The sequence below is a fragment of the Diabrotica undecimpunctata genome, chromosome 10 (assembly GCF_040954645.1).
Source record: "Diabrotica undecimpunctata isolate CICGRU chromosome 10, icDiaUnde3, whole genome shotgun sequence".
Taxonomy (NCBI): domain Eukaryota; kingdom Metazoa; phylum Arthropoda; class Insecta; order Coleoptera; family Chrysomelidae; genus Diabrotica; species Diabrotica undecimpunctata.
Window position 1 is genome coordinate 65,055,866 of NC_092812.1, and position 13,230 is coordinate 65,069,095.

Genomic DNA, 13,230 nt, shown 5'->3' on the forward strand with positions numbered 1-13,230 from the left:
GGTCCAAGGCATGCTCCTCCTCCAAACCTATTGATTCCATCGCTCTTCTAATTCCTTCATTCCATGAGCGTCGAGGTCTACCTCTTTTTTTTTTCTTCCAGGAGGCTTCCGTTTGTGAGGTTTTTGGGGCCAACGTTCGTCAGGCATTCTCAATAGATGTCCAAACCATTTTGAACCTCTTCTTTCTATTCTGTCAATGACCGTTTCTGTAGCATTCATGATATTTCTTATAGATTCGTTGGTCTTCCTTTCCTGCTTTGATGTTCTAGCACTTCTTTTCAAATAATCCATTTCAACTGCCAACAATCTTCTCTTCAGGTCTGCATTAATTGTCCATACTTCAGAGCTATAACAAAGAATTGGTTCAACCATGGTTTGCCCTATTCTTTTTTGTTCCTTTTGGAAATGTTGTGATCCTACCATAAGGAGTTTAGACATCCTACAATTTTACGTCCCTGATTAATTCGTGTTTAATTTCGGTTTCTTCCAAGCCGTTCTTAGCAATGAGTGGACCTAAATATTTAAATTTTTCCACTTGTTTGATTTCCACGTCCTTGTCTATCAACACTTCAAACCTTGCATCTAAATTGATAACTAAGTAAATATTCTGTTTTCTTCATGCTGACTTGTAACCCCCATTTTAAATATTCTCTCTATAGACGCTTTATCATAAATTCTAGATCAAAAGAATCTTGAGCTAGGATGACTTGGTCATCCGCAAAGTTTAGAGAGAACAGTACGTCATTTCCTATGGGGATTCCCATTCCCTGGCAGTGGTTTTTCCAATTTTGGAGGGCTGCCTCAATATATAAATTAAACAGTAAGGGTGACATATTGCATCCTTATTTTAGTCCTTTAGTTACTTTTATTAGCTCTGATAGTCTATATCCGATTTTTAGGTAAGTAGTGTTATCCCTGTATAATTCTGTGATTATTCCTAAAAGGTATGGACTAATGTCGAGTTGTTGTTAAGCTTGCCACAATTTACGTCTTGGAACTGTATTATACGCCTTTTCTAGGTCGATGAAGGCTAGATGTACTTCGGTACCAACCGCTATTCTTTTTTCTATTAATTGTTGGAGTATAAACAAGTTATCAGTGCAAGATCAAAGATCAAAAATTCAAACGTCATTAAACTTATTTTAACTTTCAATTGCGACTTATTCCCATTAAAATAGTAATTAGATCTTATCTCTGCCGTTAGCCCGGTTGGTGTTTCTCTTCTTCTTCTTTCTTTTTAATGACTGCTTAGATGTAATTGTGAACACTATTCCATCCCCCCGTATTTCCCGTCATCTTCACGATGATCTCTCTTACAGTCACAGGGTTCATACCTATTTCTTTATACATTCTGTTTCTCTTCACTGTACATCTATTACACTCCAGCATTGTGTGAATAACAATGTCGGAATATTTGCAGTATAGGCATTTATGTGTATCTGTCTTTCTGAATCTATGAAGATACGCCCTAAAACAGACAATCTACCCAGTCCCTTAGGCTCGGGATCAGCATCTTTGTCCACTGAGCAACATATTCCTTGTTGTTTCACTCTTCTTGCCATCTTTCCATTGATCTTTCCCTTTCTTCCTTTTTTTTATAGCTGTTGTCAAATGCTTTCTTCTCCCTTACATGCAGAGGAACACAACCAGTGATAGTCCACAAGGCCGCCGCAGATACAGTTCTGTAGGCGCATGCTACTCGCAACAGACTCGTTCTGTCTACTTTTTCATAAGCTTAATATCAGCTATCTATATCTAAATATAATAAAAAATATTATTAATTATTGTGTATTTATCCAATAATTATTGTGTTCTACATATTTAAAGTGGTAATTTAATTATTCAGTCAGCGTTTTGGATTTTTTGTATTGTGTGTGAAAGACAAGTTACATTTTCCTACTATTCTTTATATATTGTTTACTTTATATGCCCTGGGGGGGGGGGGTTTAACCCCCAAACCCCCCCCCCCCTGGGTGCGCCATAGATTAAATAAAATTGAATAACTTAATGTCTTTAAAATAGCTTAACACTGTCGAAATTTTTTTGGTGATCTTCTTTTTTCCTTTTAATTGAGGACAATCAAGCAGGATGTGTTTCACAGTCAGTGGGTTAGAGCAGCTGGAGCAGATAGGTAGTGGTTCTTTTGTTATTAGGTATTTGTATGTTACGGTAGTATGGCCAATGCTTAAACGATTAATAATGACTTCTTGGTTTCTTCTGTTTAAAGTCTCCAGGACATCAGTTATTTTTGGGCAAATTACATTTAATTTAGTACCTAATTTTTCCCAATAATTTTGCCAAATATTAATACAGTGGATTTTAACCAGGTTTTTTAGATCGGTGTACGGATATGTCTTTAATTTTAAATTAAAATTATTATTTTTGTTTATTATCAGTAGGGTATACAAAATTTATTAATAAAAATCTGTTAAAACTATAAAATATTTACAAAACGAAACACGCTAGGTATATACAATCATCATCATCATTTTGGCTTTACAACCCTGTGTGGGTCCTAGCCTCCCCAAGAATTTTTCTCCAGTCGTCCCTATCCATCGCCTTCCTCCGCCAAGCACGTATTTCCATATTTCTCATATCTTGGTCTATGTTATCTAGGAATCTTGTTCTGGGTCTTCCTCTTCTTCTTTGACCAATAGGTCTATCAAGGAGCGTATAGGAGGTATATACAACCTGATATCAAAAGAAAGATTGTAATATTCGCTACAACATAGAATACTAATATAGGGGGTGTTCTATTAAAAAAAAATTTTGTATTTGAAAATAGTGATCACACTGTATATTGTATGGCTAGCTGTCAAAAGATATTCTCTCTCTTATGGCGCTAGACCCCAAGTCGGACCTTGGCCTCTTCCAGCATCCGCATCCCTTTCCTTGGCTGCTTTCTTCCAGTTGTCCACCCTCAATATCTCTTTAGCATCGATTCTTATTTCGTCTATTCACCTCTTTCTTAGTCTTCCTACTGGTCGACGTCCCACCATGGTTCCACCAAGCGTTCTACTAGGTGTTCTGTTATAATCCTTTCTTATAAGGTGATCTGTCCAGCGCAATCTTTGTAATTTTACATAATTTGCTATAGAGGGGATCTTTTTAATACTGGTATATCTCGTGGTTGAACCTTATTCTTCACATACTATTGTCGCAAATGGGTCCCAATATCCTTCTCAATATCTTTCTTTCAAAAGTATTAATAAAGTGTCTTTTCTATCATGATGCATGTTTCTACGCCATATGTTGCTATTGGTCGTATGCTGCTACCACTGATACTCTGTTTTTGATGGATTAATTTATCAACAAATAGTCAAAATCCGAAGATTTCTTAATTTTGAAACCAAATTTAGATAATTGCCCAAATATGTGCTTTCTACAATTTTCAAAGCAAAACGAACGATAAATGGACTGGCATGGGGAATCTACAATCTGAATTCCATAGCATATCAATTTATCTAGGCAAGAATTTTTCGCGAATAAATACAAATACAATTTATTCATCATGAAACCTGCAAACAAGCGGAAACCCTTCTGTAAGCCTGTCAGAGAAGTCAGATATAAATAACTTTATATTACATATATTAAAATATTTTCAAAACTTTTAAAACATTACATAAAATAAAATACACTAAATTACAAGTATATAAAATTCAAGAAACTCACTTAAGCTGTTATGACGTAGTAAAAATTGTTTTACTTTTGATTTAAAACGAGCAGAGCTGCTCAGTCATAATTTCATATCGGCACCCAATATGTCACTGAGTTTGGTAAAACATTTCACTCCACTATAGCCAGGAGCATGCTGTGCCACTTCCAAACGTGAGAATGATCCTTTTGTCGGGTATTAAGAGAATGTACATCACTGTCTTTATTTACTGTATACTCATTTCCTGTAACATACATTATCAGTTGAAGTATGTATAGACAAGGCAAGGTTAATATGTTTGCCTTTATAATAAGTGGTCTGTAAGATTCTGATGGTGTCACATTAAACATGGCTCGTATTACCTTCTTTTGAGCTGTGAATGCTCTATCCAAGTATGCAGAAGAACCCCAGAAAATGAACCCATATTGAATGGTTTACTGAATTAAACCAAAGTATAACGGTTTCAGTACATTAAATGATACAGTTTCTCTTAGATTTATTATGATGTAACAGAGTGTACTTAATTGTGAACTCGCTTTGTTTACATGTGGTTCCCACGTTAGTTTTGGATCCAAGATTATTTCCAAGAATTTCATTACCTCAATGTTCTGAATAGATCCAATATCAATGCGCAAATATGGATCATATTTGGGAGTTACATTCTTGGCTAAAAATCTGATGAAGCATGTTTTCAGTCATATGGTTTACCGCGTATCCCCACGCCTTCCAACTTCATTAGCAAGAGTTTATGATCTACCAAGTTAAAAGCACAGCTGAGATCACAAAATAGACCCAGAGTGCTTTGTTTCTTATTAAGTGAATTCGACACCTGATACAATACCAAATCCACAAGGAAACTAAGTTCCTGTAGCTGACTGTATACTATGTATCACAAAAAATGTATTTAAAATCCTTTATAAAAGGTATATAATTAAAACACCCAATCGGCTACATCACAAAACGTTTTCGGAATCTATATTCCATCATCAGTGGGTTTTTTTTGGTTCAGCAGTTTACCATACAGCCAGTTACATGATCTTTTAATCTCATTAGGCACAGTAAAAAGTTTTTAAATTATTTGCAATCAAATAGACTAAAACAGATAAATTTAAAGTTGGGAAATCAGTACAAAAATTAATGAAAAGAAAAGAAAAAATATATATACATACACATATATCCATAAACACATACAATTAACATGCGTCACTCGCTTCACGTCCAGGGGCCCATCAGGACATTATAATATATAACATACACAGGAAAACTAGGCCACGGTAAATAGAATTAAATATATAAAGGAGGGAAAACAAAGGTAAAAAGTAAGAACAAAAAAATTTTTTTTTAACTATAGAAAATTATTACATGTGGTCAAAAAATCGATTATGCAATCGTAAATTAATCTATTTTGAGTCGCTAGGGCAGATAAAACGTTAAACGGATATTTACCGGTAATATGAACTATATTATTATATAATAAGGTGGATTCCAAATTATATTTGGCACAACCAAAAATTACCTGATCTAGGTCGCCTTCTACTCCACTTCCACACAGTTTTTACTCTCAATCACATGAATTCTTGCAAGATGAGCAGGAAAACAAGCATGTCCAAATTTTAGCCTAGATATGCTTGTTATATAACGCCTAAGGACATTATAAGTTCTATGCCAATGTGAAACAGGGACAGTTGTGTGTAAAGAAGTGTATCTATTTGGGTTGGTAAAACAAAACTCAGACCATAGATCACTCCATTTATATTTCAAGACTGCCTTGCGTGTAGCAACCAAATCAGAAATACTGGGTAGATATTCTGTGGTATCCACTGAATAAATACTTAATTTGACTATTTGGTCCACATACATAATCATTATGTTTAATTCCACTGTGTGTTTTGGCCAATATAAATATCACATTTTTTTATTTTCTTTAAAGTGTTTCACTAATTTTTTATTTAATATTATGTAGGGATTGAAGTATGTGGTTGGAAAAAAAGTTGGTTAATGGCTTTGAGAACTGACATGGAATCTTCTCCATGGGGATGTAAATTTAGGTTACATTATTCGATCATATATTTTATGATGTTAAAGTTACAAGTGGAATTGATGACACGGCAACGTAAGACTACATGAAGTTGCTGGTCCTGAGGTCTCAGTCCATATTAAACTCAGTATTGAATATGTGTCTATACTGACTTTTGGTGGCTGGCTTATCGCATGGGTAATACTCTAACATCCATTCATTATACAGTGAATATAATTTGGAAAGCGTTAAAGACTCATCAAAATACATCTTAGTTGTTCTTTTCTTGGGATTCTTTTGCTGGAATAGAGTTTATATGCGCACAAATGGATTTTTTTATATTTTCATCTACAGCATTTGCTCTTCCTGACTATAATTTTTTTTTGAATAGCGTAGTTAACCACATATCTGTTATGTTAAAAGTGTCCAAAAATGTTTTTTACAAACTTTAAGTCGGTGTTCTGCTAACTGCAAATTATATTCATATGTTTCTTCTGGAGTCTTTTAACCTTTCTGTCTTGTCTGAGAACATATCTACAAAAATATTCGCTCTATTTGTTATGATCAGCCATTTCTCAAAAATTATTAAATAAATTGACTCTATAGTTTTCAGATAATTTCGATTTACATTTTTTGTTACATTTATCGTTACATCCAGGTCCCAATTCTCTTATTTTCGTTAATTTTTCAGTTTTACTAGTTATTGTAATATTTTTATTATTCTAATTTATTGTCTTTATTTATTATCAAAGGTTCTACATTTATAACACTTACAAGTTTATTAGAATCTTTATATATTTATTACAGTTTTACACTTATTACTAAAAACTAGAACACGACTACTTTAATTTATATCATTTATTTACAATATTTATTTCGAACTAAAAACTCGACTTCATATTCAAAACTAACTGTCTTAAATAAAAGGTCCCTCTATATTTATACTAAACAACCGTTAGACTAGAATTCCGGCGATTCCCTTCGAACAGACGAGAAGGTCACCCGGACTGGTTTTTCATTCGACCTTCTTCTGGAAACTTCGAATCGTAGGAGACCCGTCGGTTATTACCTGGGGTTTCTGCCGGCTGGTGTATGATCTAGAAAATACTTGAATGAGAAATGATGTTTACAGTTTAGATATTATGCGTCATTATTTATCGTAACATTATCGGTGGCCAGAGTTCCACAGTTTCTTCATTTTCCAAACACTCGGATCCCTCTGTCTCTCCATTAACATATTTTTCTTCTTTGGATATTGTTTTTTCTTAACAGACGTATTTAATGATGAATTTATATCTTTGGTGCATGTAGAAGTTTCCGCTGTCGATGTATCTTGAGTATGCTCTGTGAACATTAGGTACCTTATTTTTATCAGTAGAAGTTAGTTCAGTCTTAAATGATATATATGTAGGTGTTATTATTTTTGTTTGAAAGTCTAAACTAGTATTTTCACGCGAGTTTCTAAGATTTAAGACATGCTCACTATGCTCAGCAGTTGATACGAAAGAGTTTACTTCTTGTCGGTCATTTTCTTGATTAGAAAAGCCTGGTAAATTGATTTGAATGTTATTTATAGTAATATTCCACTACGTTGCTTTCTTGTATCACACCTTACAATGAAGTTGTAAAAACTTAATTTTTTCGAGAAAAACGTATACAATCTTACAATGTTTTTATAAAAAATATTCATGAATAATAAAATTTTTCAATATTGTAATATTGGTTACAACGTTTTTTCCACCAAGTGATTAAAACTTTGCACTTACAATGAGGTTATTTTGTTAAATAACTTTATATTTACATAAGATAGGATAAAAGTAATTACACCAAAATAAAGGTTATCCTTTATAGCTGTTATTTAATCCATAGTTAATATAAACATGAAATCCTTTAGATTCCTTTATGTTGGGGAGTAACCCTGTTGTAAAGGATTCATTAATTAAGTACAATAAATATTCGGCAATATAAGCGGCTACATTCATTATAACTTTCCCATTAATCTCATCCGGACCTTCAGCACACTTGGATGTAGTTTTTTGAATAATTGAAACTATTTCTTCAGCAGTTGTTGGGCACAGAGAGAAGCTTTTGTGAAATTTGTCAATGTTCATGTTTTAATTTGGAATGCTATTATTGCTATAATTTTTATCAATACAATAATTATTGTTTATAAAATTTGCCTTATCTTTGGCTGATAAGTCCTCGTTTTGGATAATTTTAATGCTAGATAATTTATGTGGTGTTACATTCTGATTTTCCTTTATTATCTTCCAACTTTCTTTCATTATATTATTTGATTTCACAATACGTTCATTATTGAGTTGTTGCAAGTACATATTGTCATTTAATTGTTTGATATCATTTTTTTAATGATTTATAACGAACGGTTTAGTGAGGATTATTTAATTCTTTGCGTAGCCTATTCATCTCACACAATATTATGCATATTCCTGATGTAATAAGAGAATTTATTTTTCTTTTCCGTATTTTCGAAAATACCATTGTAGTAATATAGGAATGTTTCAAAAAGTGCTAATACCTTATCATCAAAGTTTTCAGCCAAGTGTATATTATGCCATGTTTTCCTTGACAAAATAGTTCCGAATTTGTTTATGTTCTCTACAGTAAGATTACGTTTATGAACATTTTGAAAGCTGGTATTTACAGGTAAAAAAGTGGTTGAATACAAGTTGATGTCGTATTTGTTATTCTGGTAGCAACATTTATGGAGTTCTTAATGTTAAATTCATTATTTACCATATTTATCAACTCGTTTTTGTTATTACTCTCTACTAGAAAGTTTATGTTGACATTACCACAAATAAGGAGTTGATTTTTGTTTTTATAGAAATTAAATATCAATGATTCCAGTTGTGTAATGAACTGTTTAAAGTTTTTAGTTTCTGGAGGTCTATATACTTATAAAAAAGAAATATAGACAACTGTGTTTATTTTGATTTCGCATTTTTCCAGCAGATATCTCAATCACACCCTCTACACACCACGCTTTAATATCTACATACTCCACAGTTAACTCTGACATCATTCTTTACATAAAGACTAACACCTCTTTCTTTACTACTTCGTGAAAAATATGAAATTTATTTAAAATGGGGAAGTGAAGTAACTTGAATATTGCCTCAGTGACACAAAGAATACTCCTTTCTCTTTCTGTAGTATCATGTCTAGGTCATAACTTTTCTTAGCCAAGGCGCCTTGGATATTTATATGCATAACATACATTTATGTTGCTGAAACTGTCTTGGCTGGTACATGAAAATTTTCTTTCTCATCTGAGGGAGGGGTCTGGTGCACATTGTTGTCTAGAAAATGTTGTCCTCTTCTAAAGTCGAAATGAGCAAAAGAAATATTCTTTTGCCAAAAATTTATTTTGAAGATCAGGATTAACTCCTACCATAAATGATTGATTATTCAATTTAGTTGTTTTTTGTTAATTTTTTGACTTGCATATCTTGGGTACTTGTATTTTTAACTACAAAATTTTTAATATTGATTAGGACTGGCACCATGGAGATAAACAACCATATCTTTTTTCCAGCTTTTCATGATCAGAAAACTCATCATCACCCTTTTCAGTACCAATAAAATTTGGTTTGTTTTTGTAAGTTTCATTCTCTGTTTGTTTATTCTATTAACAGTTTAATAGCTATCATCATCATCTGCAGCTTCTTTAAACTCTGTTGTTGTTGACTATCTGACACTATTTGGGTTATTACATTATTATTTATATTTAAAACATTGATTTTGTCTTGTAATTCATCGACTAATTGTTTAAGGTAGTTACTTTCACTTTCTAACGATTTATTCGTTTCAACAATTTTTATGACATTTCCGTTAGAGGCATTGCAATAAAAAATTTTATTGTCGTCTATATAAATAATTTTGGAACCTTTATCACGTTTAGCACAGCTGTTGTGCATAGTTCCATAACAGAATATGCATATACACCGAGCACTGCTTATCGCAACATTTATGATCACTTTCAAGTTTTATATCACTGTTCCCGCTATTAATATCGAGATTTACTAACTACTAAGATAACTACTAAGATCACTGATGTGTTAACTCGACGCCATCTTTAATACCCTGATTAACAATTTAATGCACACTGATTTCTTATACTCAAAACATGAGTAAATAACAATAAAAAAAAGCACAGATTGTAGAAAGCGCAGATTTGGGCAATTATTTGAATTGGGAACTGTCTTTTCTGTAATTGATAAACCTGTGCATATTGAATACCTTGCATATTCTACGTTCCAAAACTCATTAAATTTTCCTTAAGCTGGGTCGTTTTCCGTTAGAGCTGTCCGGTGTTTTCTTTCTAAAATTTTTGCAATAATTTATTTTATGTGATGGGGAGCAGGTCCATCGCCACAACATCAAATCGTGGTGGACCAGGAAGATTTCTGTAGGGACCTTCTGCCTTTAGCCGAGCGGCTTCAGTTTTTGGGCCCTTGAGACTCGCCCTCACCTTTCTCATTAGGGATAATATTATGAGGGTTTTATTTCATAGTGTTTTTGGTCTAATTTTTGAAATTTTTCGTCTACTGAATGTCTTAAATATTCGGCAAACAAACCGGCCAACTGAATAGGTATTATGGTACTAATCGATTGTTCAAATTGCAATCTAGATAAAAAAATTTTAACACTTATTTCGTGGCATTATAAAAAATTCTTTAACTTCAGTAAAAAATAATAATTTATTTTATATTTGACTCCATATTTATTACTATAAGCGAAGAGGCCCAGCAAATCGAACTGAAACCGGTACAAAAAAGGAAGAAAAACAATTTCCAGTTCAATTCAAATGAGAATACTTACGATGAGGGAGTGAAATCTCGAATAAGGAAAATTGTCCATGATTTTTTTGGGAAAACATACCACCAACCGTCGACAGCATAATGAACAGAGTGAAGGATGATGAGGACCTACCAGCTTTTTCAAAAACCACATTTCGTAGGCTACTAAATGACATGGGTTTTGAATATAGTAAAAGAGGTCAAGATTCGATAATGATGGAAAGAAAAGATATCATATCCTGGAGACACAAGTACCTCAGAAAAATAAAAACATTGAGGAAGAAAGATCATGTAAATCTCGTTTATACCGATGAGTCTTGGACTAACGTCGGTGCTTCAGTCAAAAAGGTATGGAGGGACACAACGATCAAGAATACACGAGATGCCCTCATAAAAGAGCTCTCTAGGACTGAAAGCTGCAACCCAAAGAGGTCCTCGGTTTGTTCTTCTTCATGCTGGTTTTGTGGCATAGGCCGAATTAACTAAAAGAATAGTTTGAGAAGACGTTAATTCCAAACTTGCCGAAAGACAAAGATTACCTAAAAAGTGAATTACTGGATACTGCGGCCGTATTTAGAGACAAGTAAGACAAGTACAAAATTGAAACAATTGCGGAAAAATATGGCGTTAAGATTTTGAGACTGCCGCCTTACCATTGCGAGCTGAACCCGATTGAGATGGTGTGGAGTCAAGTGAAACGGTATGTAGCTTCAAACAACGTCGATTTTAAAGAAAAAACTGTAGAACGGTTGATAACAGAACCTTACCAACGCATATCTAAAGAGCAGTGGCATGATTATGTGAACTCCGTCAAGAAAGTAGAAGAAAACATGTTTGCGGTGGGCAATTTGCAGGAAAATATTGAATCGGTGATAAATAATATAGATGTTCATTTGTTTTCTAGTACCGCTCCAAAATTAACGCATAATTTTAAAATTCTTATTTTGAGTTGTAATGAAAAAATTTTTGCTTTTCTTTTCTCCTTTATGCTTGTTTTAGAACATATTAAATAAAAAACTTTTCTTTCTTCACAAAAAATGTATTATTGTAAATATGTATGTACATCTAAACAAAAAACTGATTTAAACAAACCAACATTATAAATTAATGACGAAATTGAAATTTTTAATGTTGAAGAAAATACTAGTACCTTGTACTCGTATCGAGTATTGCCTCCTCTGGCATTTATTACTGCTTGACAACGATCTCTCATACTGAGAATAATCGTTCTGATTTCTTCTTGTCGTCTGCCTATGATGTCCCAAACATGTTCTATTGGGTTGAGGTCAGGACTTCTCGCAGGCCAATCCATGGCAGGAATTCCAACCTCCTGACGATACTGCTGCACAATTCTTGCCATGTGTGGCCTGACATTATCTTGCATGAGCATGAAATTATCCCCAATAAATGGTGCAAATGGCACGACATGCTCTTCTAAAATGTCTGTTATATACCTCTGCGATGTAAGCCGACCGCGATCTATTATGATTCCGTACGAGCCTCTAAATTAATCACACCCCACACCATTACCGAGCCGCCGCCATACTGTACAGTCCCTACGGTGTTACACTGTGCATAGCGTTCCCCAGGCCTTCAATACACTCGTTTTCTCCTGTCATCAGAAAAAAGACAGTACCTGGATTCATCGGTGAACAATATTCTTCCCCAATCGTCATTATTCCAATCAACATGTTCACGAGCAAAATGCAATCTTTGCCTTCTATGGTCTCTGGTCAATAATGGGCCAATTGGTGCCCTTCCAGGGTGTAGGTCGTTTTCGGCAACTCTTCTTCTAATCGTATTTTGACTGATTCTAAAGTTATAACGATCCAAAAATTCATTTTGTAGAAAAGTACTGGTAACAAACCTTTGTCTCAGTGTACGAAGTGTCAAAAACCGGTCTTGATTAGGAGTTGTAACCCTTCTACGGCCTTTACCGGGTCTTCTCGAGTTACTTCCAGTAACAGAAAAACGTGTTAACACTCTTGAAATCGTTGACTGGGTGACGATAAAACGTTCAACGAGTTCTACTTGAGTGTATCCTTCTTCGCGAAGAGTAACAATTCTAAAACAGTCACTTTCTGACAAATTTCGATTTTCTGCTGGTGGTTCATTTCAAAGAAAAAACACTTAATAAACTTGAAAAACCCCTTTAAACGTTCAGCACAACGTAATCCAACCCAACTAAATTCGAAATAAAATAAGCACAATTAACATGTTTTTTATTTTTTTGCAAAAAATGGTAAAAACATCAGCGTTTTTTACCGTTCTTTCGATAAATTTTACAATGTACCGGGGGTAACAATAATATATTAGCACAAAAATCGAAACATTAAAATTATTTGATTTACCAGGGTTTTTAAAATTATGCGTTAATTTTGGAGCGCAGTGTATTTATCGTGTCATATAGGGCGTAAACTACTTGCATTTTTTTGTATATACCTAAGTATTTACGAGGTATTAGATATTTTATGTATACGGTCATTTATAGAATTAATTTGTTTATTTTGTTTATTCTCTTATTTAACTCAGTTAAATTAATGAGTAAAGATTTTTGAAACGAAGCAACACTGCATTCTAACTGTGGCTTCAACTATAGGTTATAGTAACCAATAAAACCTAATAAGTAATTGATGCTGGTAAGTTAAGCTGAGATACCTTTAAATTAGGTTGTCATTAATGTTATAATTTGTTCAGTATTCATCTTTTAAAATCCTAATAATTAAATCAACATA

At 33.5% G+C, this 13,230-nt stretch overlaps 1 protein-coding gene across 2 annotated transcripts in view; it reads left to right on the forward strand.

Moving 5' to 3' along the window:
- Positions 1-13,230, forward strand: part of LOC140452235 (cytokine receptor-like) — a 153,186-nt gene that overhangs the window by 64,515 nt on the left and 75,441 nt on the right. The gene's annotated exons all lie outside the window — the stretch shown is intronic.